Genomic DNA, 27,113 nt, shown 5'->3' with positions numbered 1-27,113 from the left:
GGAGCATCTGAAATTACACTTCAGAATCATGCATTTTTATACAGTTTCTGCTCCCCTTAACTCTTTGAGGGTTGGCCATTTCATCCAGTGAAATTGTCTTATGCCTCCCTAGTTTCATCTTTGCTGTCTCCTTTCCAGCTGGTCACCTTTGGCCCCAACTTGCTGTTTCATCTTAATGCTAGCACTTAGTAGTGCACATATATCGTTTGTCTGTTTTGGTAATCTTGGCATTATCTGCACCAGTCCTGCTCATTAAATTATCCTTTCAATATCCACATGCCCACCTCCCGTTGGGCCCTACAAAGTTTGATAGAAAGAAGCTGTAATTCTTTCCAGAGAAGCCAGGTGGTGTTCCTTATCTAAAACTCCTTACTCATTCGCTTGACACAGGCATCCCGTCTCCAAGGTCTCCTACATTCTGTATCACATCAATTCATTTTCCCTTGACACAAAGGTCTTACACAGAGAGAGACTGCAAGCTAAGCTGTTTTCTGCACTTTTAAACTGTATCTAAATAATCAGAGTAAAGCAGAGTATTAAATTAATAAAAGAATGATTAAATATGTAACATACTGAATAACACTGATAATGCAGCTTATCATAATACATTGATTGCACATTGTCATTTTTAGATCATTGCATGTTGCCTACATATTAATTCAATTATCAAAAACAGATTAACTGAATGATTATTCCATATAATCCCTCTGTTGGGACTTCCTACAAATTCCCACTAATTTAGCCTAATTCAAGAGTGCTACTTCACAATCCAGTCCCTTCCTTCACCCATCACTTTCTATTGACCAATTTTAGGTCGCACAGTGTCTTTTATCAATGACCAGATAATGGAACAGCACTCCTTTGGGGCATCAGGACCAAACATCTCCACCCACACTTAACAGGAGAGGAGTAAAAGATCCTGTTTCCCTCAACCCTACACTCAAGAGAGAAAGAATATTATGTTATAAGCATGAGCATGTAGATGGTTCAGCACTTGCCTGTGGTTTCACGGTTATGTAGAATATTAACAGAAAATACCATTCAAAATCATAACATTTTGATTAGAGTAACATAACATCGCATTGTATATAACAGCATAAAGATCAAAATCAGACATCAAAGACAGTAGAAATAACCTAACACTAAAAAGTTATTTTTCCTTTCAGAGATTCCATTGACAAAAGATCTTCAACCCAGTTACTTTATAATGTAGAGGGTCACCACTGGGGAGAGGTTAGGCTAGGTGTGTGAAAAAAGCTCAGAGGATCATCAGAGACTCCAGCCACCCGGGCCATGGGCTGTTCTCACTGCTACCATCAGGTAGGCGGTATCGCAGCATCAGGACCCGCACCAGCCGACTACATGACAGCTTCTTCCCCCAAGCAATCAGACTTTTGAACACTTAATCTCCCACGATCAAAATACATCAGCACTGCACTTTACTATTCTTACTCCTATATCTCACACTGGATTGTCATAAATTATATTATTATTATATTACATTCTCTCTTAACAACACACTGGCAACTTACTATCAACCGACAGCCTGAATGTCAATACAGTACAATACAACCTACTGTATATTTTATATATACTATATATACTTTTTTATTGTATAATGTGTATTCTATATTGTGTGTATTGTATACTGTACATTGTATGTTATTATTTGTATATTGTGTTATGTGTAATTATGTGTATATTAGATTTTAAATTGTGTTGTAAATCTGATGTTTATTGTAAATTGGTATATGTCTCATCACTGTCACAACTACTATGTTGCTCAGAACTGCACCCAAGAATTTCACACACTATTGCACTTGTGTATATGGTTGTGTGACAATAAAAGTGATTTGATTTTTGATTAGCACTTACATCCCAGGGCATGGCTCATCATTCATCTCCTCATACATATCTTCATTGGAGGAATCAATTTCCTCCCAATTTGGTATTTTCTGTCCATCCAGGGTAGTTGTCATTGTATTGCATTGGACCATTCACATTGATCAGTGTCATCTGCTTTGTTGTTTCTCAGATCAAGAATTATTTTATCAATGGTAACACACAACAGAATATTATTTCTCTCATAAGAATTGTTCCATTCATTATACCAATTTTAGCCAACCATGCACCCCATTTCTTAAACATTCCATTTAAATTGTTATAAACAAACAAGACAAGCAATCTTAATCTTTAGTCACCACCATGTTTTCTTCTTTTCCTTTCATTCTTCATTAATAATAAAATGTACACAAGTTCAATAAAAGCATAAGTAAAAGTAATAAATCATCTTTCAATCTTAATTATACATCATACAAACATTCCCAGGTTTGTTTAATACTTCTTTAATAAGTCAGGCACTCCTTTGTCTGCGACAAAAACCCATCTATAAATAATCTTCTACACAGGGTATGATCCCCTAATGGCACAGTGACAGAATGCTTAGTATTTAACACTGTGATAATTTGTTTTAGTAAAGCGGTTATTAAAATGCAGTCGGGTTGAGTGGAACTCACAATTTTCAGGCAGTTTTCTTCTAGACCTCCCTTTTGATGCTTCTGAACTAAAAGCATCCATCCACTTCCTTAAACCCATATAACCCCTTCCTTCTTGAGCAGGCCTCCAGGGCGGTGATGCCCTGCCATAGGTTGCCCCCCCTTTTTGCCATTGGAGAGTCTTACCCGTCATCACCTCTTGCCACTGGTCTCGATACCGCTCAGTCCTATTAGCCAATCCTTAATAATTTGGTATCAGTAAACAGATATTTTCTTTTCAGGGAGTATCACCTGAGAACCGTCACAGCCAACGGAACCATCTACAACTGCTTAAATATGGAGACAGTTCAAAACATGGTTTTGTATTTCTGCTACTTTTAGCAAATGTCACAAAAGACCCTGTATCATGGTGGGGACTAACATCAGAACAAAACAAAATAAAGGGTAGCCTCTGTCAAGCTTCTAGGAAGCTTAATTTAAAACCATCACCTTAATTCAATAACAGTCTCTAGATTGTTTTGAATCTACATTAGGTGTGTCAGATCAACTTTCAACTGAATCTCTTGTCTTTAGTATAATCACTTAACTTCAAATTGCCCTCTGAATATATAAAATCTTTAATCATGATGAGGAAAGCTGTATGAACCTTTCCTTCATATCACTGTATCTAACATTATTGTCGTCACATCATTTTCCATATAAAAGAAAATAAAACAATTTAGAGATGTGCCTTTAGCACACTTCAGAATCTGCTCATGTGTTTCTGTTTCAAGCAGATACTTATCAAACTTAGACTGAGAGTGTGTGTGTGTGTGTGAGAGAGAGAGAGAGAGGGAGAGAGAGAGAGAGAGAGAGAGAGAGATTTTTTATCTTTAAAACACATTTATTACAATTTATTTCCACTTATAAAAAAAAAAAAACATTAAAAAACACCTAATTAAATAAGAAAAAGAAAGAAAAAAAATTACATAAATTGAGTAAAATGAAGTTTGTTGTCTACAACAGAGCACAAAACCTCTCCATAGCACCAATCATCCTCAAACATTGCAATACATGAAGTAGCTTTATAAAAACTAAAATCAATCAACAATCTTGACTTTACCATGGCACAAAAAATGGACACAAGATAAAAATCCTGATTTTGTTCAATTTTATCTTTCCTACTCATGTATATTGGCAATTTACTTTTACCTAAAATAAAATTTAACAGCTGACACTCTATCTGTCGTCTCCATGTATATTTAACACCAAATTCAAATAAAAGGTTTAAGTCTATAACAATGCATAAAAACATGAAAAACATGTCTCCCTTTGAGTGCAAAAGGGACATTCTTGGCTGACATCAGGATTCATCACAGATATAAAGGCATTTACAGCAATAATACAATGTAAAATTCTCCACTGCAAATCTCCAATTTTTTTAGTTAATGGTGGCTTGTAAAACGTTCTCCAATTTGGCTTAACAACTTCATCCAAATCTAAAACAGTTCGCCAAGGTGTATCTATTCTTCCATTTAGTGCTTTTTTATTCAAACATTTAACACATGACATTTTTTTGCCATTCACTTCTTCAAAGTCCATGTCCATTAATTTGTCTGATTACAGAAAAATTCCACCATGCTCCTCTAAATTAGCTGAAATCAACAATTGGGAAAAAGATCTTTATCATTGGGAGTAATTTCTCCATCACAATATTTCCTGAGTAAATCGGTCTCTTCTACTGTAAGAAGAGTCTGTATCTTTTGTAGTAATTTTTCAATCATTCGAGTGGATCTAACCCCCAGTTGCATTGCCACCTCAATAAGATCTGGTCCTGCCAAAATTATAAGTTGACGAAGAGTTACCACATTAGCATTTATAAAGGCTTCAATCAATGAAAACGATGCACTTGTTATGTCCAGTCTTGCACCATAAACCAATGGCTCTTCCAGAAGCCAATACAAGGATGTGGGATTGTTTATCCTTTGGAGTTTAAAAAGACTCCATACTTTAAAAAGGTTCCAATAAAAAACTTGAAAATTCGCCACATTTAAAGTTTTTGGATCCAATAAAAATAAAAATTTGTCCAGACTTAGACCTGCAACAGTTTTTAAAATAGCACTTGCCACTGGTCTCCAGCTTACAAACTCTGGGCCTGTCAGGAAACGTTGTATAAACTGTACTCGAAAGGTCGCCGTCCTGCTTTGCAAATGCACAAGTCCTTGCCCACCTTCTTCTTATGGTAAGTACAAGATGTTATGGACCACCCAGTGCATTTTATCCCAGAAAAAGTCTATCAACATTGATTGGATCTTAGCAAGTAAAAGTGGTGGCAGGTCAACAAGTCAGCCGATGCCAAAGAGATGAAGCAACAAGGTTATTAATAATAAGGGTTCGACCTCTATCAGACAATATTTGCTTGATCCACTTCCATTTATCCAAACGCCCCTTTAATTTCTCAGCCATCCCTTCTCAATTTTTTAATTGAAAAGACTCATCTCCCAAATAAACTCCCAAATATTTTAAACCATCTTTTTTCCACATCAGACCATTTGGGAGTTTGGGGGTCACTGTTATCCACTCTCCCACCAAAACAGCTTCACTTTTTACCCAATTAAGCTTTGCAGCTGATAACATCTCAAAATCTTCCAAAGTTTTCATTAAAATGTTCACATCATTTTGCTCTTTAACAATAACAATAATGTCATCAGCATAAGCTGATAAAACACAAGTACTTTCACAGTTCATCAAGGATAGGCCTTTTACAACCCTTCTTAATCTGTGCAAAAGTGGTTCTATTGCCAAGGTGTAAAGCATGCCTGATAATGAACAACCTTGCCTTACACCACGTTGAACATTAAAAGGACCACACAAGCCACCATTAATTTTCAACATACTCTCAATGTCATTATATAATAGTTTAATATAGCCTTTAAAAACTGAATTAAAACCAAAGGCATCTAGAGCCTTCTATAAATAATCATGCTCTACACGGTCAAATGCCTTTTTTTGGTCAATGGAAATCAAGCCAAAATTTACACCACATATCTTTGAAAAATCAATCAAATCTCAAATTATTTTTTTTTTTTATCAAATATAGATCGACCAGGCACACAGTAGGATTGATCAGGATTAATTATGTCCTCTAAAACTTCCCCTAATCTAATCGCCAATACTTTGGACAGAATTTTATAGTCAGAGCACAGTAATGACACTGGTCTCCAGTTTTTAATATTGTTTAAATCTCCTTTCTTTGGGAGGAGAGTAAGAACTGCTCTCCGACTGCTCAGTGGTAAAAAAAAAACCACGAACTAAACTGTCACTAAGAACTGCAAGCAAGTCCTCTCCTATGATGGCCCAGTATGCTTTACAGAATTCAAAGGGAATTCCATCTATCCCTGGAATGGAGGGCTTCATAAAGTTCTTTTAAAGTAATTACTTTACTAAGTTTTGCATTGGCACTTTCGGAAATTTTTGGCAGATCTTCAAAGAAGATGTGATTATCTTTATCTGTCCTATGATCATGACTATAAAGATTTTTATAGAATGTTACTGCTCTTTTTCTCAGTTCGACTGGGTTTGATAAGAGAACCCCACTTTCAGAAGATAAATTCTGTATATACCGTCTTTGACCATTCTTTTTTTCTAATCCGAAAAAAAACTTTGATGGAACATCCATCTGCTCCACATTCTGGAAACGTGATCTGACCAATGCCCCTTGTGCCTTTCTTTTATATAAATCAAACAAGGCTGATCTTTTCATAAAAAGAGAATTAGTCTTGATGGTCTTGATTTCCTGTTTCTTGAATTAAAACTTGAATTTCTAAAATTTCATTTTCTAAATTCTTTATAGACTGAGTTAAAAATTTTGTGACATTTAGAGTATATTGTTGACATAATTGCCTAATGTTTACTTTCCCAGTGTCCCACCATTCATGTAAAGAAGAAAATTGATCTTTTTGTTACCTAAAAGACTTCCAATAAAACTTAAAAACATCTTTAAACTGTAAATCTGACAGCAATGTCATATTGAAATGCAAATAGGGGCTATTTAACTTAACAGAAATTACAATCATTTTACACACAACCAAACTATGGTCAGAGAAACCTACTGGAACAATTGAGCCATTTATGAAGAAACAAAGATGATGTTTGAAAACATCAAATCTATCTAATCGTGCCATTGACAACAAATTGTCACGAGCGTGTCCATGTATATTGTTTAACATTAGAATTAAAATGTCTCCATACATCACATAGCTCATTCGCTTCTATCATTTGTATCAGTTTTCGGCGTGAAGCCATATGTGGCTCTACATGATTCCTATCTATGTTTCTTTCAACCCAATTAAAATCTCCTCCCAAAACCAAAAATTCCCCATCATCACACTTGTCTATTACTGTATTCAATTTATCTAGAAAAAGCATTCTTTCTGTTTGTGAGGTTGGTGCATATATACAAACAATAGCAAAAATATGATCTTCAAATTGAGCCTTAATCTTTAAACATCTAACTTTTACAATTACTGCAACTGAAAAAGATGAGGGAGTGAAATTCTTATTAAACAAAACTGCAACTCCTCCACTGAATGAAGTATTATGACTCAAAAAAGGAGACCGCCTCACTCCTTAGCCCATTCAGTAGCAAGTTTTCCATTGCAGTGCGTCTCCTGTAAAAACATGACATCTATTTTATTCTGATTTATTACTTCATGTATCTGTGCTCTCTTTCTGCGGTCTCTAGCCCCATTCACATTTAAAGATGCAATGCGAATGTCATTCATCATTGAAAATGAAAAGGAAACCAGACAACAGAGGGCAAAACAACCAATAGGGGCATACAAACTAGACCATTTAATCATCATTACTCAATTGGAGTTGGATTTTTGTAACGATTTTCTTTAAACAATATACTTCTTTATCTGTAAATATTCCTTCACTCATTGAACACATAATATTCTCCAGAAGTCTTCTGAGATCTGGAAAATATTCAACAATTTGCACTCCTCATGTTTTTGGTCACTTTCAAGCACTTTCTTATCTCTTCCACTCCATAGTCAAGACATGACCAACTGGATTGAGAGCAAACTGAGACATTGGAATGAGAGCATTCGCTCTCACTGCTTTCATTGTCCACCTTACTCTCTTGCTGATTTTTTCTGGTCTGTTTCAAAACCATGCTCTTGTCACTTTTTTTCCTCTTTAGAGGTGTTTTAAAAACAACCTGATCCATGTCCATTAACATGATATAATTTTTAATTACACTCTCCACGTTTGACTCAGTATCAGAAAGCTGAATCAAACTCATTTGTTTGTTAACCAGAGCATCTCCACAATCAGTGTTGTTGCTTTCATCAATCTCACAGATTATCATATTGGATTTTTTGGCGTTTATTTCATCACTTTTGACACTTTGTATAGTCAGCTCAGAAACAAAAATGTTTTCTGCTGACACAACTCTTTTTTGAGCACTAGAACTCGGCACATTAGAAGTACTGGCGACTTCTCCGTCTTCATTTTGCGCAGTGTTATCTTTAACACCATCATTCTGCTCACTGAGATGAGCGATGTCCGGGCACCTGCGTATCAAATGACCAGACTTTCCACAACCAAAACACTTCATCGTGTCTGTAGTAACAAAAACTGTGTAATCAAAATCAACCACTTTGAACTTCAGATTTCAGTCAAGATCAGTTCTGTTTCCGTTCAACATCATATACGTGAATCACCTGAACGACACAACATGTTTCACCAACTCCGATTTACTCCCTATAGTGATCTTTTTCACGGCAGCAATCAGTTTGCCAAAGCGTGACAGTTCTTTAGTCAACATCTCATCTTTAATGAAAGGGGGAGCATTTGAAATAGTAACTTTTTTAGCAGGGGTAGAAAGAGGTAGTATTTGGGTAAATAAACCACGTATGTTTATTCCCTTTCCAACCACTTCATTCGCTTTCTCTACTGTACTCAGGAACAGCACAACGGAGTTATCCATTCTGGACGCCGCTAACACACACTCATGACCCACTACCTTACCAACCGCCAAACTACACTCCTCCACACTCCCCGCTGCCACCACCTTCACTCCGTGGCACCACGTGAGTGAATCTAGAGCCTTAGCTCCCTGAGTTGCCATGCTTCCCAATACGAAGACTGGTTTAGGCACTCAGTTAATAAATAGACTTCTCTGCAAATTTCACAACAAAATAAATCTAAATGAAAAACAACAACAACAACAAAAAAAAATCTTTTAAAGCCACAGTGGGCACAAAAGACCAAACACTCACCACACCACTCACTCCGCTCACTCAACAAATGCACATGCTCACAGAGAGAGAGAGAGAGAGAGAGAGAGAGAGAGAGAGAGAGAGAGAGAGAGAGAGGGCGGGGGAGAAATTCAGAAGGGGACATTCCACTCTCTCACACTGTTTCTAATCTCATTACAGCTATTCCTTCTTTTTTCATTTTAGAATCTCACAATAATATATTTAAGTTATTCTTCAATAGTAAAAATAGTGATAATTATAATAATTCATTATATTAACTGCTTTCAAACTTTCCCATCTTAAACCATCTTCAAGAAAACCTCTTCCAGAACATTCAACCTACTCATTCCCTACTTTCTTTTGTCCATTCAAACAACATATATAGAACCTTTTATTAAATCTTTAATAAAACACAAGCTTTACCTTACTTTTTCGACATTCTCATTACATTCAATACAACTTACTTTAGCCTTCTGTTCAAGCAGAGCTTTACATTTACAACACCTATCTTGTAGTCCTGTCATCTTATTATTAATATATTATAATCCTTTTTTTTATTAAGTAATAATTTATTATGACTACTTTCTCCATTTCTTACTCTTTCTCAGGTGAAGGAACTTCCTGTCACAGATCCACCTGACATTCCTGCCACAAACACTCAACCTTCCCGCTCCCCCGAATACTGATCACCCGCACCTGTCTCCAATCACCGTGTCAATCAGCTCCTCTATATAACACTCCACTCTCCCTTCAGTCTTCATCTGGTATCAAAGCAGTATACAGACTCACTTACCTTCTACTTACCTGACTCTTCAGATGCAATTCCAGCGTGCTCCCTCGACGATTCCTCTCCAGCGCTATTCCGAAGTTTGTTCCAAGTCTCCTCTCCTGCGTCTCCTTCCCTTGGTGTTATCCTCCAACCCAAGTAATACATCTACCTGCAAATGCAATAACCTCCATCAAGTACTGTTGTCTGTTCCAGAACCAATCTGCTCATTCGCCACTCACCTGCCATATGCTGTCTGTGTGTTTGTTCTAATAAATACCTGCTTTTGGGTTCACCACCATCTTCGAGTCTGGGTTACTGTAACAGGATACCAGACCATCAAGAATCATGAACCCAGCATGTCCGGATCCCATCCAGGAGCTGGTTGACACACTCCTTCGAGCACTAACCACCTCATCTAACCCCACTGCCCCGCTGATCTCGAACAACGCTTCCGCAATTTCTTCACCGGTCTATTCTGCCAGTCCCTTGGTCAATCCAGCGCCATACTCTGGATTGGCAGAGAACTGCGGCGGCTTTTTGCTTCAATGTTTGCTCGCCCTAGAGATGCAGCCGCATTTATTCCCCACAGAGCGGTCTAAGGTGGTGTATATCATTAACTTACTCTCTGGATCAGCACTGCAGTGGGCCCAACCACTTTGGGAGCAAAACAGTCCCATTACTCAAACTTTTGAGAGCTTCACTCGACACTTCATAGAGGTTTTTGGACACCCTGCGGGTGATACTTCCGCTGGTGGACAACTCTGTAATCTTCAACAAGGTAAAGTCTCCGTCCAAGATTATGCTCTCAAGTTCCGCACCCTAGCAGCCTCAAGTGGATGGAATGAGACTGCTCTACTCACCACTTACCATCAGGGGCTCGACCCAACGCTGCGGCTGCATCTCTCTCCATTTAATGACACCATGGGGCTCGAGCGCTTCATCCAACTTTCCATCTGAGTCGCCAACCGAATTAAGCCCTGCCTCAATGATGTGCCTGCCTTGCAGCCTCCGCCTGTTCCTGCATGATCACCCTCAATCCAATCTTCAGAACCAGGCGGGGAGCCTATGCAGATGGATGCTTCCCGGCTATCATTGGCAGAGCACCATCGTCGGTTGACACAACGGTTGTGCCTGTACTGTGGTGGTAAGAGACACGTCATCTCGGCATGTCCCATTCGTCCTCTGCGTCCACTGGTGAGTCATGTTACTTACTCTAAAGTTTTTTCCTCTCCCTTGTCTACCAGTGTGACGCTTACTGCTCCCAACTTTTCCCTTACAGTACTTGCACTCCTCGACTCTGTGTCAGCCGGCAACTTCATCTCAGATGCGCTCTGTCACCAACTCCAGCTCCATCTGTGGCCATGTCAGCCCAACCTAAAGATCCACTCCATTATTGGCAAACCCATCGGCAGAGGTGTGATTCGTCATTGTGTGGGTCCCGTGACACTCCAAGTCGGGTGCATGCACCACAAAACCATCACCCTCCTGGTTTTGGAGAACTCCACTGCTGACATCGTGTTGGGACGCCCATGGCTCGAAATGCATTCCCCCATAATTTCCAGGTCTTCCGACAACGTCTTGAAGTGGGGCTCCCAGTGCTTTCCTACCTGTTTCCCCAATCTTCCCATTCCAAGGCCCTCGACTATCGCCAAGAAATCTCCTCTCTGTCTCAACTCCACATCCATCGAGAGTCCTATCCGCTCCACCTCTGTGGAAATCCCATCCTGTTACTCCCACTTCCAGGATGTCTTCTGCCCACTCCGTGCCTCACAACTTCCTCCTCACCGACCTTGGGACTGTGCGATAGACCTTCTCCCTGGTGAGCCAGTGCCCCATGGCAAAATATATCCTCTCTCCATCCCTGAACAGAAGGCCTTGGAGGAGTACATCGAGGATGCTCTCAACCAAGGCTACATCCAACCTTCCACATCCCCTGCTGCTTCGAGATTTTTCTTCATGGCGAAGAAGGACGGAGGTCTTGATGTTGATTACTGCTCCCTCAACAAGATAATGGTAAAGTTCCGATATCCACTTCCCCCGTCCCGGCTGCCTTGGAACTGTTGAGAGGAGCTACCATCTTCACCAAGCTGGACCTGCGCAGCGCGTATAACCTCATTCAAATCCGGAGGGGAGATGAATGGGAAAACCTCTGTAACTCCAACCGGCCACTACGAGTACCGGGTGATGCTGTATGACCTGGTCAACGCCCCCTCCATGTTCCAGGGCTTCATGAATGAGGTGTTCCGCGAGTACCTCCATCGATTCGTCCTCGTTTACATCGACGACATTCTGGTGTGCTCCCGGAACGAGACCAACCATCATCTACACGTCGCGCTAGTGTTGGAAAAGCTGAGGGAATACCATCTGTACCTCAAGGCTGAGAAATGTTCCTTTCATCAGTCGTCCCTCCAGTTCCTAGGTTACAACATCAGCCCTGAGGGTATCCAGATGGACGAGGGGAAGGTAGAGGCTGTGCGATCCTGGCCCACTCCTACTACCATAAAGGAACTCCAGCGCTTCTTGGATTTTGCCAACTTCTATCGTCACTTTATCATGAATTACAACTCCCTCACAGCCCCCTTAACATCTCTTATCCAATCCAAGCCTAAATCTCTGACCTGGAACTCTGAGGCTTCCTACACCTTCCAACATCTGAAGGAGGCCTTCACTATGACTCCATTTCTTATCCACCCCAAACCTAGTAAGCCTCCTGTGGTTGAAGTAGATGCCTCCACTAACGGTGTAGGAGCCGTGCTTTCTCAGTAGCAGGGGAAACCATCTAAGCTCCATCCATGTGCCTTCTCTCAAACTCTCCCCGCTGGAGCAAAATTATGACATCGGAAACTTGGAGCTCCTGGCTGTCAAGTTGGCCCTGGAAGAGTGGCGGCATTGGCTAGAGGGGGCCCAACACCCCTTCCAGGTACTAACAGACCACAAGAACCTCGAGTACCTTCAGGAGGATCGTCTAAATCCTCGCCAAGCACGTTGGGCCCTCTTCACACACTTCAGTTTCACCATCTCCTATCATCCGGGGAACAAGAACATCAAGGCGGATGCCCTTTCCTGACTTTACGCTCCAGAGGAAATTCCTGAGAAGTCAGACACCATCCTTCCTACTCACTTAATTGTAAGCCCTATCCAATGGTCCCTGGATGATAGAATATCTGATGCCACTGAACCTGCTCTGCCGGGCTGTCCCGCCAACAGAACCTTTGTACCCTCCTCTCAGTGTTTATCACTCATTGACTCCGTCCACTCCTCCTTGGGCACTGGCCACCCTGGGACCAATAGGACCCTCTTGCATGGACAAAGATGTCAGAAGGTTTGTCCAGGGATGCCCGGAATGTGCCATGCCCCGAACTTCTCAACATCTACCGACTGGCAAGCTCTTTCCACTACCCATCCCACGCTGACCCTGGTCACACCTTGGGTCGACTTTATCACGAACCTGCCATCCTCTGAGGGATTCACCTATGTTTTGATGGTTGTTGACCGCTTCACCAAAGCCTGCAAGTTGATACCCCTCAAGGGTCTTCCCACCGCCCTTGAAACTGCTGAAGCCCTCTTCAACCATGTGTTCCGAAACTATGGGATTCCCGAAGATATAGTCTCAGACAGAGGTCCCCAGTTCATTTCCAGAATCTGGAGAGCTTTCTTTTCCATCATGGGCATGACCATCAGCCTCTTTTCTGGGTATCATCCTCAGAGCAATGGGCAGACTGATTCAGGAGATCAGCCATTTCCTTCTAACCTCCTTTCATCGCCGCCAGGACCGTTGGAGTCCTTTTCTGTCCTGGGCCGAGTACACACAGTATTCCTTACGTCAACCCTCCACCAACTTAACACCCTTCCAGTGCATCCTCGGCTACCAACCACCTCTTTTCCCCTGGTCTGGAGAGCCATCTGATGTCCCAGCAGTCAACCATTTGGTTTAGAGAGAGCGAGAGGGTCTGGGACTTAGCCCACCATCACCTGCAGAGGGCTGTGCACTGCCAGAAGATCCTTGCTGATGCCCGGAGATTGTCAACCCAGTTACCAACCCGGGCAGAAGGTTTGGCTCTCCACTAAGGACATCCGGCTGCACCTACTATGCAAAAAGCTAAGTCCCTGTTACATTGGTCCCTTCACTATCACTAAAGAAATGAATCCAGTCACCTACCATCTCCAACTTCCCCCCGAATACCGCATTCACCCTACTTTCCACGTCTCCCTCCTGAAACCTCACTATCCGTCTCTCTCTCCTCACCCCTCAGAACCTGATCCAGCTGACGGCCCCCCCCAGCCGCTAATCCTGGAAGACAGACCCGTCTACGCAGTTCATGATATCCTGGACTCCCGACGCCACAGGGGTCACCTCGAGTACCTCGTAGACTGGGAGGGCTATGGTCCTGAAGAAAGATCATGGGTATACCGAGACGACATCCTGGACCCGACCCTACTCCCTAACTTCCACAACACTCACCCAGACCATCCAGCTCCTCGTGGACGGGGTCGGCCAAGGCATCGGGAGGCTCGTCCCTCAGGAGTGGTCCGTGGAGGGGGGGGGTAATGTCACAGATCCACCTGACCTTCCTGCCACAAACACTCAACCTTCCCGCTCCCCCAAATACTAATCACCTGCACCTGTCTCCAATCATCGTGTCAATCAGCTCCTCTATATAACACTCCACTCTCCCTTCAGTCTTCGTCTGTATCAAAGCAGTATACAGATTCACTTACCTTCTACTTACCTGACTCTTCAGATGCCATTCCAACGTGCTCTCTCGATGATTCCTCTCCAGCGCTATTCCAAAGTTTGTTCCAAGTCTCCTCTCCTGCATCTCCTTTCCTTGGTGTTATCTTCTACCAGCAAATACAATAACCTCCATCAAGTACTGTTGTCTGTTCCTGAACCAATCTGCTCATTCACCACTCACCTGCCATTTGCTGTTTGTGTTTGTTCTAATAAATACCTGCTTTTGGGTTCACCATCTTCGAGTCTGGGTTACTGTAACACTTCCATTCTATCTAATAAAATAACATAAATCAAGTTTTTAAACTAACAGAAAAGTAAAAGTTTAAACAGGATAAAGTAGTAAAGAGGCACAATGGAAATTCAAACAAATCTCTTTTCTTGTGTTTTGAAAAACTGATTAGTAAAATACACTATGCTCTTAATTTCTCATGTCTCTTTTTATTATTTCCTAATGGTTCAGCATTATTTAACAATAAGATTTTTCTTATTTCTGGATGGCAAAGTTAGAGTTACCTATTGGACTGGTTACTCCCCCAAATTTTCCAGAGAATACCCTCACTTAAAAAAAAAGGGTGGGGGGCTGTTAGTGGGTGCTACAAAGAGTTGATTGAGTGTCTTTTTCTAGTACTACTATTTCGAGAATAATCTATGAAAGTTTAACTTTAGAGGCATACAGTTTCTGCACTGTGAATTTTGGTTCTGCTACAGTATTTAACTGAATAATTTGTCAGGGAATGCTGATACAGTGCATCCGGAAAGTATTCACAGCGCTTCACTTTTTCCACATTTTGTTATGTTACAGCCTTATTCCAAAATGGATTAAATTCATTATTTTCCTCAAAATTCTACAAACAATACCCCATAATGACAACGTGAAAGAAGTTTTTGAAATCTTTGCAAATTTATAAAAAACGAAAAAAAATCACATGTACATAAGTATTCACAGCCTTTGCTCAATACTTTGTTGAAGCACCTTTGGCACCAATTACAGCCTCAAGTCTTTTTGAGTATGATGCAAACAAGCTTGGCACACCTATTTTTTGGGCAGTTTCTCCCATTCTTCATTGCAGGACCTCTCAAGCTCCATCAGGTTGGATGGGGAGCGTCGGTGCACAGCCATTTTCAGATCTCTCCAGAGATATTCAATCGGGTTCAAGTCTGGGCTCTGGCTGGGCCACTCAAGGACATTCACAGAGTTGTCCCGGAGCCACTCCTTTGTTATCTTGGCTGTGTGCTTAGGGTCGTTGGCCTGTTGGAAGATGAACCTTCGCCCCAGTCTGAGGTCCAGAGCACTCTGGAGCAGGTTTTCATCAAGGATGTCTCTGTACATAGCTGCATTCATCTTTCCCTCGATCCTGACTAGTCTCCCAGTTTCTGCTGCTGAAAAACATCCCCACAGCATGATGCTGCCACCACCATGCTTCACTGTAGGGATGGTATTGGCCAGGTGATGAGCGGTGCCTGGTTTCCTCCAGACATGATGCTTGCCATTCAGGCCAAAGAGTTCAATCTTTGTTTCTCATGGTCTGAGAGTCCTTCAGGTGCCTTTTGGCAAACTCCAGGTGGGCTGTCATGTGCCTTTTATTGAGGAGTGGCTTCCGTCTGGCCACTCTACTATACAGGCATGATTGGTTGAGTGCTGCAGAGATGGTTGTTCTTCTGGAAGGTTCTTCTCTCTCCACAGAGAAATGTTGGAGCTCTGTCAGAGTAAGGCCCTTCACCACCGATCGCTCAGTTTGGCCATGCAGCCAGCTCTAGGAAGAGTCCTAGTGGTTCCAAACTTCTTCCATTTATGGATTATGGAGGCCACTGTGCTCATTGGGACCTTCAATGCTGCAGATATTTTTCTGTACCCTTCCCCAGATCTATGCCTCGATACAATCCTGTCTCAGAGGTCTACAGACAATTCTTTGGACTTCATGGCTTGGTTTGTGCTCTGACATGCACTGTTAACTATGGGACCTTATATAGACAGGTGTGTGCCTTTCCAAATCATGTCCAATCAACTGAATTTACCACAGGTGGACTCCAATCAAGTTGTAGAAACATCTCAAGGATGATCAGTGGAAACAGGATATACCTTAGCTCAATTTTGAGTGTCATGGCAAAGGCTGTGAATACTTATGTACATGTGATTTTTTTTTTTTTTTTTTTTTTAATAAATTTGCAAAGATTTCAAACAAACTTCTTTCATGTTGTCATTATGGGGTATTGTTTGTAGAATTTTGAGGAAAATAATGAATTTAATCCATTTTGGAACAAGACTGTAACATAACAAAATGTGGAAAAAGTGAAGCGCTGTGAATACTTTCCGGATGCACTGTATCAGCATTCCCTGACAAATTATTCAGTTAAATACTGTAGCAGAACCAAAATTCACAGTGCAGAAACTGTATGCCTCTAAAGTTAAACTTTCATAGATTATTCTCGAAATAGTAGTACTAGAAAAAGACACTCAATTAACTCTTTGTAGCACCCACTAACAGCCCCCCACCCTTTTTTTTTAAGTGAGGGTATTCTCTGGAAAATTTGGGGGAGTAACCAGTCCAATAGGTAACTCTAACTTTGCCATCCAGTTTGTAATACTTATTTCTTCAAATCAATAAATCAGTGGTTAGATGCTGGATTTAAATTTAGACCCTCAGAACAATTTAGACATGGGTATTGAACCCATGGATTGCACAATCATAAACCCAACTGGTCGTATAAGACTGAAATCAACTTATCCAGAGAATTTTGAATCCACATTTGAGATGGCAAATCAGTAATGATTACCAGCAGCCATGAGAGCGGGGGAACCAATTGGATAATAGCCCACATCATTTTCAGTCTTTTTTTCTCCGGACTTCCTCCTGCAGTATTAGTAGCTTCAATAAATCATCTGGCCCAGCCATTTGCAATGGTAAATTCCAGAATGAGTTAGTGAAGCAACATACACACAATGATGATAAAAGAAAGAGTAAAACATAGTATCAAATACACACACAGAATAGACACATGAACATGAAGCTTTTAACATTCATAGTTGAGGAAGTTACAATGTTCCATTTAATCTTAACGTTTCTCCATGGGTTATCAAATCAGAACTTCTAGCATGAATAACATTTTCCATTTTATGCACTTTTAAAAGAAGAAAACTTCAATTTTATTAGATATCAGAGCATCTGAGCATCTGAGCAAACATTTGCTTAGTTCTGCCTCCTTATTGGAGGTTGGGACTTTATTTTCCATTTTATCTGGCATGATTGGTCACAGATCAAACCCAAGGAAAAAGCATCACAATATTGGCAAAGCTGTCACACATAAAGATCAGGAGAACAGATATTAAGCAAATTTCAGCAAATTGAAAAAGCAGAGAACATGAAATGATCCAAATCATTCTTAAATTTATTTTCCTTTAATTTTAGTCTCAAGGCAGCTCTCAGTGTACCCATGATCAACCAATTCCTACACTGTGTATATAAAACAAGAAAATGAAATAAAAATAAATATCTAATCTAAACTAAAACAATCTGATATCTACCTTTTCCTAAATTCGGAGCACCCCATCTGAGTGGAGATACCAAGAAAGATGAGTTTTCCCATTCAAAGTCTGTAGACTATTATTTGCGCACCATCCTCACAGAGTACAGGGTGTAACCCCTCCCGCTCACTCTCCTTACAGAGCGCGGGGTATAACCCCTCCCACTCACTCTCCTTAGAGAGCACGGGGTCTTAGGTCTCCTAACAACATCTCACTCAATCTCTCCATCAGACAGTCCCTAACAAAATGATAAACTCTACCTATCTTATTTTTGATCAAGTTTGCACCGATAAAGTTGCAGCTCACATTCTCCATACATACTTAAACACATAGGAAATCAAAAACAAAACAAATAATCATGGGTTCTTTCATTTATATATCAAGACTTTACAGTGTTTAATTTAATATCATTCAAAATTGTATTTTTTCATAATCTGGACCTGACAGAACGTAAAACATGAATGTGACATTTTAACATTTAAGGTTTGCTTTTCATACTCAAGTTACAAAATGGAATTTGGTTTTGGAAACATTTTTCTTATTAGTCAGTTTCACCATTTTTTTATTATTTCGCTTTCCAATTTCTTTGAGATTTTTTCAATCATTTACACAGTGGATTTCTAGATTTTAGTATTTCCACTGGAGTGTTTGCTATAATTTTACCTTATGTAATATAACAACACTTATCTTAAATACAACCTTTGTTTAAAATTCAATTACTTAGTTGACTTTAGTTTAATGCAATACACTGGACTCAAAGCTTTATTGTTTGTCCATTTAATGTGATTTCCCAAATGGATTTCAATCACTTTAAAGTTTTTTATAATTTCAATATTCTTACTTGTCACTGTGATATGAACTTTAACTCTAAGCACAGTTATACCACTTGAATATATAAATTCTCTGTATGAAGTCAAATACATTTCTATGCTACAGTCTAGTTTAGGAGTTATGATCTGGCACACATCCAACAACAGCTGCTCTTTCTCAGTTTAGTTAATCTTACATCGCGCTTCCTTCATGGCATGAAAAGAACAGCCCAAGACTACATTTTGACTAGCCAGCTAAGAGTTAACGTTTTGCTTTCATGCACATTTTGTTTTACAGCTGTGTTGTCTCACCATTTTTATTCTTTTTCCTATTGTCAGTTTATACTGTATTACATTTACCCTTCCACACACACACACACACACACACACACACACACATATATATATATATATATATATATATTTTTTTTTTTTTTTTTTTTTTTTAAGTGCCCTCTGCCTCTAATTGTCAGATCTCTTCTGCCTCATATATTGATGGAAGGTTGAAAATAGGCATAAATAGATTTTCTTTGCTGTAAATCACATATATACTCCTCATTAGTTACGCAGCAAAGGTTAAGTCTCTCTATCTGGATCACAAATTCTACAATTTGAAGAATGGCCAAACAACCTACAAAGCCAATCTGAACGTTTTTATTTTTCTCTGTGTTAACAAAGGAAATTCCTTTCCAAATATTTACAAGAGACAGGCTTTCATTCCCAACATTCATTCAACATCTTGTTCCTTTAATTTTTAAAGCTCATATAACATTCAGATTCACACTTGTTCCCTTATTGATAGGGCTCATAAAACATACACTCTGTGTTCCTTTTATTTTAAGGACTCATCATACATTCCAGTCCCTCTGCTGGGCTCATAAACTCATTCACACTTTGTCCTTTGAAAAAAGGCTCATATTTGTACTCAGTCATACACTTCCATACACAATCGCACTTCAGTCATACTTCACACACTGTCAAACACAGACACAAACACTCTCACTGACACAGAAACTTTCACACTTTTTACAAACACAAGGCCTTTATAAACACAGAGCTCTCAAAAAAATACAATAAAATTATAAAACGCAACTATTCTACCACCTCTCTTAGGTGACCTACCAAGCAGCCCTTCTCGCCGATTAATTTCCTCGACACGACGAAAAGCGGTATTAGTAGGATTTTTGCTTACCCGTGCAGCCCTCATATCGCTACACAATAAAGCAGTATCCTTAGGACTCTCTACATGTTAATTTATCTTAAATTCTTACTGTTATCCTTCAAGGCCCACTTAACAGTAGAACACAATTTATATCTTAAAGTGTTATCCTTCAAGGCCCACTTAACAGTAAAACATAATTTATTGCATGCAAATATTTCTTTTGGAATCAAAACTTTTATTCTTTTTGTTCTTTAAATTTGGAGAAGCCTTTTTGAGTGTTCTTACTACTACGGGCAGACCTTAGCAAGCTACACAAACTAGTTAATTTAAGCAAAAAGTGCTTACCTTATTCTAGTGGCCACAAGTGTTTGTATAGCTCACCCAGCCAACCCGCCGTGATCTCCCACTCTTCTGGCTCCTTTCCAATCCCATCCTCGTCACCAATATATGTCGTGGAACCTTTGCCTCTAATGTAAAGACTCACTCTCAAAGTCTTGGGTTTTGATGCCATAAGATAAGACTTTATTAAAAACATAACAAAGCCGAGGTGGTCCATGGAGCATCTGAAATTACACTTCAGAATCATGCATTTTTATACAGATTCTGTTCCCCTTAACTCTTTGAGGGATGGCCTCTTCATTCAATGAAATCATCTTATGCCTCCCTAGTTTCATCTATGCTGTCTCCCTTCCAGCTGGTCACCTTTGGCCCCAACTTGCTGTTTCATCTTAATGCTAGCACTTAGTAGTGCACATATATCGTTTGCCTGTTTTTGTAATCTTTGCATTATCTGCACCAGTCCTGCTCATTAAATTATCCTTTCAATATCCTGGGCCCTACAAAGGTTGATAGAAAGAAGCTGTATTTCTTTCCAGAGAAGCCAAGCTGCTACAGGTGGTGTTCCTTTTCTAAAACTCCTTACTCATTCGATTGACACAGGCATCCCATCTCCAAGGTCTCCTACATTCTGTATTACATAAATACATTTTCCCTTGACACAAAGGTCTTACACAGAGAGAAACTGCAAGCTAAGCTGTTTTCTACACTTTCAAACTGTATCTAAATAATCAGAGTAAATCAGAGTATTAAATTAATAAAATAATGATTAAATATGTAACATACTGAATAACATTGATAATGCAGCTTATCATAATACATTGATTGCACATTGTCATTTTTAGATCATTGCATATTGCATACATATTAATTCAATTATCAAAAACAGATTAACTGAATGATTAAATAAAAATATTCCATAAGGTGAGCCCCGAACTTATAACCTTGGAATTTCTTTGCCACATACTGTCTTATAAGTACCGCATGCTAACCAATTGCACAACTGGAACTGTAAACCAAAGAAAAGGTTATAGCACACCATGGGAAAAAACACAGCCTGAGTCCTTTTTTATACTTCATTTTGACCAAGCATACATCAGACATAATATCCTACTGTCAATGTAAGGAAAACAACACTAATTCTAGAAACTGGACAGCCCCATTGAAGATTTAAAGCCAGAAGTATATTAGACTTCCTTATTATTCTTTGAAATCTTATCTGGTTGGAGCATCTTTTAAACCATGCTCCAAGTGAGGCTTGAACTCCAAACTTCAGTATTGCCTTGCAATGTACTGGCTTATAAGTACCATGCGAGAACCGATTGCACCACAGGAGCTGACATGGTGTAATGAGGTTATAGCACACCACGGGAAAAAACACTTTTTTATACTTCTATGCTATGTAACGTCTTATAACTACCATGTGCTAACTGATTACATCACTGGAGATGACAACCAAAAGATAGGTTACAGCACACCATGGGAAAAAACACAGCCCCATTCCTTTTTTATACTTCATTATGACCAAGCATACATAGGACATAAAATCCTACTGTCAATGTAAAGAAATTAACACTAATTCTAAAGACTGGCCAACACAATAGAGGACTGCAAGACAAATGTATATCGGTCTTCCTTAAAACCGTTTGAACTCTCATCTTGTTAGAGCATCTATAAAACCAATCTCCAGGACAGGCTCAAACTCCCAAACTCAGCATTGCCTTGCTACGTAATGTCTTATAACTACCACGTGCTAACTGATTACATCACTGGAGCTGACAAGCAAAAGATAGATTATAGCACACCATGGGAAAAAAAAACCAGCTGAGCCTTCTTTTTTGATACTTCATTATAACCATTCATACATAAGACATAATATACTACTGTCAATGTAAGGAAAACAACACTAATTCTAGAGACTGGACAAAACAATTGAAGATTTAAAGCCAAAAGACTTCCTTATTATCCTTTGAGCTCTCATCTTGTTAGATCATCTCTAAAAGCATGCCTGAGGTGAACCTCAAACTCACAGCCTTATCATTGCTTTGCTACAAACTGTCATAAGTACCATGTGCTAGCTGATTGCGCCACTGGAGCTATCAACCTAAAAAAAAGCAACAGCAGAGCTCAGGCAGCTTCATCAGGCCAAAGAGGATGCTCACAGAGGTGGGGATAAAGTCTTGTACAATCAGGCCAGGAACACACTGAATAAGGAAATCAGAGTGGCTAAAAAAAGATACTCTGAGACCCTGCATCAGTGTGGAGTGGCCTTAAACAACTTACTAACTACAGGACTCCTACCCCCAACACTGTAGGGGACCAACAACTGGCTGAAGACTTGAATGTGTTCTACTGTAGATTTGAAAAGCCCAATCTCACACCCCACACCCACACTGGCCTTCATTTCACACAAACACCAACACCTCCTGCAGCCCCCCTCCTCCCCCCTCCTGCTACTCAACCTGCACTTAAGATCTGTGAAGTGGTGGTGTGCCTTGTCTTCCGAAAAAAAAAGACAAGGAAAGCACAGGGCCCAGATGGTGTTTCACCCACGTGTCTTAGATCCTGTGCTAACCAGCTGGACCCCTTCTTCACACAGATCTTCAATAGATCACTGGAGCAGTGTGAAATCCCATGCTGCTTCAAACGCTCAATCATCATTCCTGTCCCAAAGAAACAAAAAATCACAGGACTTAATGACTACAGACCCGTCTCTCTGACGTCTGTGGTCATGAAATCATTTGAGAGACTGGTGTTGGCCCACCTGAAGGACATCACTGGGCCCTTCCTATATCCCCTTCAATTTGCTTACCGAGCAAACAGGTCTGTGGAGGATGCAGTCAACATGGGATTGCATCATATCTTGCAACATCTGGACAGACCAGGGACATATGCAAGGATCCTTTTTGTGGACTTCAGTTTGGCTTTCAAAACCATCATCCAAGCTATACTCCAGACTAAATTACACCAACTTTCTGTTCCCATGTCTATCTGTCAGTGGATTACCAGCTTTCTGACGGACAGGTAGCAGCTTGTGAGACAGGGAAATCAGCACTGGTGCCCCCCAGGGATGTGTGCTCTCCCCACTACTCCTGTACACAAATGACTGCATCGCCAAGGACCCCTCTGTCAAGCTCCTGAAGTTTGCAGATGACACCACTGTCATCGGCTTCATCCAAGATGATGAAGAGTCTGCATATATAAGGGAGGTTGAACATCTAGCTGTCTGGTGCAGTCAAAACATCCTGGAGCTCAACACACTCAAAACGGTGGAGATGATTGTGGACTTTAGGAGGAACACCCAAACACTGACCCCCCTCACCATTCTAACCAGCACTGTGGCATCGGTGGAGTCATTCAGGTTCCTAGGCACTACCATCTCACAGGACCTGAAGTGGGAGACCCACATTGATTCCATTGTGAAAAAGGCCCAGCAGAGGTTGTACTTCTTTCACCAGTTAAGGAAGTTCAACCTGCCACAGGCGCTGCTGCTACAGTTCTACTCAGCAGTCATTGAGTCTGTCCTCTGCACTTCAGTAACTGTCTGGTTTGGTTCAACTACGAAATCGGATATCAGAAGACTACAAAGGACAGTTCAGACTGCTGAGGGAATTATTGGCTGCCCCCTGCCCTCCCTTCAACAACTGTACACTTCCAGAGTGAGGAAAAAGGCTGTAAAAATCACTCTGGACCCCACTCCCCCTGCCTACTACTTTTTTGAACTGTTGCCTTCTGGCCGACGCTTCAGAGCTCTGAGCACCAGAACCGTCAGGCACAGGAACTGTTTTTTCCCTCAGGCTATCCATCTCATGAACAATTAAAACTGCCCCATTGAGCAATAATATTGTGCAATTCACAGTTTAGTCTTTTTACACATCCTACCTCTTATGCCATTACAATCCCTTGCACTGTATATAACAGATTTGTATTTAAATTTACACTACGTATGTGTATGTGTGTATGTATGTGTGTATGTGTGCATATGTATATATACACACACACACACACACACACACACACACACACATATATATATATATATATATATATATATACAGCACTGTGCAAAAGTCTTACGCATATAAGATTTTTCACAAAAGCATTTGTCTTAAGATGGTTATTTATATCTTCAGCTGTAGTGTGTCACTAGGAAATATACATTTTAGACTCCCAAACATTCCTTTTGCAAAGAACAGGGAGCCCTGCAACAGATGTCATGGCCCCCACAGAGCTCCCCTCTGAACATCGAATCTGTCTGGGATTACATGAAGAAGCATTCGAGACAGCCTAAATAGACAGAAGAACTGTGGAGAATTCTCCATACTATCCTTTATTATTATTATCCTTTGAACTCTCATCATGTTAGAGCGTCTCTAAAAGCATGCCCCAGGTGAGCCATGAACTCACAACCTCAGCATTGCCTCGCTACATACTGTCTTATAAGTACCATGTGATAAACAATTGCACCACAGGTGCTCACAGCCTGAACCTTTTTTATACTTCATTATGACCATGCATACATCAGACAGAACATCCTATTGTCAAAGTAAAGAAATTAACACAAATTATAAAAATTGGCAAAGACATTTGAAGACTGCAAGACAAATGTACAGTACTGTGCAAAAGTTTTAGGCACTTGTGAAAAATGTTGCATAGTGAGGATGTCTTCAAAAATAATGCCATAAATAGTTTTCATTTATCACTTAATGTCATACAAAGTCCAGTAAACATTAAAAAGCTAAATCAATATTCGGTGTGACCACCTGTGCCTTTAAAACAGCACCAATTCTCCTAGGTACAACTGGACACAGTTTTTCTTGGTTGTTGGCAGATGGGATGTTCCAAGTGTAATGGGAGCCAATTGATAGATAGCTGTGCAATGTGTATACACCTCATTCTCCTCACTCCAAGAGGTGCACTAGCAACTGACGCTAGAGGCTTTAGCCTCTTTGTTAGCACTCCCGCCTCCCATGCCGGTTCAAGTCCTGTATGGAGCATGTAGAACAGGTGTGTAACAATGGTGCCGTGACCTGGATGGGAGTGAGGTTTAAGGGGTGAGTGTAATGGGAGACAGCTGATAGATAGCTGTGCAATGTGTATAAACCTCACTCTCCTCACCTCAAGAGGTGCACTAGCAACTGATGCTAGAGCCTTTAGCCTCCTTGTTAGAGCACCTGCCTCCCATGCTAGAGACGCTGGTTTGAGTCCTGTATGGAGTGGGTAGAACAGGAATATAGGGAGAATTTGCCACAGTTCTTTTGTCTATTTAGGCTGTCTCCATTGCTTCTGTCTCTTCATGTAATCTTGATATTCAGTGGGGAGCCCTGTGGGGGCCATGACATTTGTTGCAGGGCTCTCTGTTCTTCTATTCTAATCTTTTCTATTTGCAAAAGTAATGTTTGGGAGTCTAGCATTTATATTTCCTATTGACACACTAAAGCTGAAGATATAAATAACCATCTTAAGACAAATGCTCTTGTGAAACATCTTATGTGCCTAAGAATTTTGCACAGTACTGTACATCAGTCTTCCTTAAAAAAATTTTGAACTCTCATCTTGTTAGATCATCTCTAAAAACCATCCTACAGGTGAGGCTTAAATTCACAGCCTCAGCATTGCCTTGTTACATTCTGTCTTACAACTGTTATGCACTAACCAATTGCACCTCTGGAGCTGACAGCCAGAAAAGAGGTTATAGAACACCATGGGGAAAAAATACAGCCCAAGTCCTTTTTTTACAATTTAATACCCTTTGAACTTTCATCTTGTTAGATAAATAAATTATAAGTATTTTATAATCAGTCACACTTTAAAAAATAAAAAGTTGAGTAAATTTTAAAAAGACAACTAGCTCCAAAGCATTTTAGAGTTTACTCAACTTTAGGCAAATTAGTTTTACCAACTTAACAATTTAAGTTGGATTTAAAATTCCATGAACTTAAGTACAGCTAAAAAAATTTTACAACTGTAAAACTAAAAAATATAAATGATTATTAGGTTCAATAAACTTGCATTTTTAAGTACAGTTGTCCATAATCTTCAATATTCTTGAAAATAATATAAAAAGGAGTCTTCTGTCCAGGTTGTAAGCATTTTTTTTTTATTTATTTATTTTGCAGTATAGCTGCTAAAGAAAATGTTTGTTGTTTTAAAGGAGTTTTAGATATTTATATTGGAAAACAAAAACAAATCAAAAACGTATTTTGTTGCAGTGTATAATGGGGTGATGACTACCCTCTCTCACCTTTCTGTTCACTTCAATCCATCTTTAACTCACAAAAAAAAAAACCTCTCTCTTATTAATAAAGCTGCGTATTGCGTATGTCAAAATATCAAGGAAAATTTGATTTCTCATTGCCTGACACCTTTAAATGGCATAAAAGTTGACTTTACTGATTTAAGTAATTGAACTTTTTCTACATTAGATAGTTCGTTCAACTTGTAAAACTGAGTTTATCTGACAAAATTAAAGTTTTATTTTTTACAGTGCACCCTTTACCTAAATTACAGCTTTGCACACTCCGTTTATTCTCTCAACCAACTTAACGAGGTGCATCCTCTGCTACTTTCTGAACTGTATTAAGAGGCTTTCCCTTGTAAGGTGAACACTTAGTGAAGCAAAAGCAACCAACAGCCACCCAAACTCATGAAATGCAAGAAATTCTCCCATAGGCAAATTTTAATTGTCTAAGCTAAGGCCTTTGGTCAAACGTTTTTATTTTTTTAGCGCTTTTCACAATACACATCGTTTCGAAGCAGCTTTACAAAAAAATTAGGTTTAATGTCTTAAATGAGCAGTTTCATTGGAAAAAGTCATTGAAAATCATGCCTTAAAATTATTTGCCTTCAGACCCCAGAGTGGAAGCTGTGGCAAGGAACTCAAAACTCCATAAGATGTTAGTAAATGGAGCAAAAAAAAAAAAAAAAAAAAAAAACCAGGCTCAGCTGGGGGAGTCAGTTCCTCTCTGTCTAAAAACAAGTTTTATTATTCCTATTTAAAAATAAAAATAAAATAATTTCAGTTGTGTCTCCAAACTTT

This window comes from Myxocyprinus asiaticus, chromosome 9 (assembly GCF_019703515.2).
Source record: "Myxocyprinus asiaticus isolate MX2 ecotype Aquarium Trade chromosome 9, UBuf_Myxa_2, whole genome shotgun sequence".
Taxonomy (NCBI): Eukaryota; Metazoa; Chordata; class Actinopteri; order Cypriniformes; family Catostomidae; genus Myxocyprinus; species Myxocyprinus asiaticus.
This window is presented reverse-complemented; position numbering follows the sequence as displayed.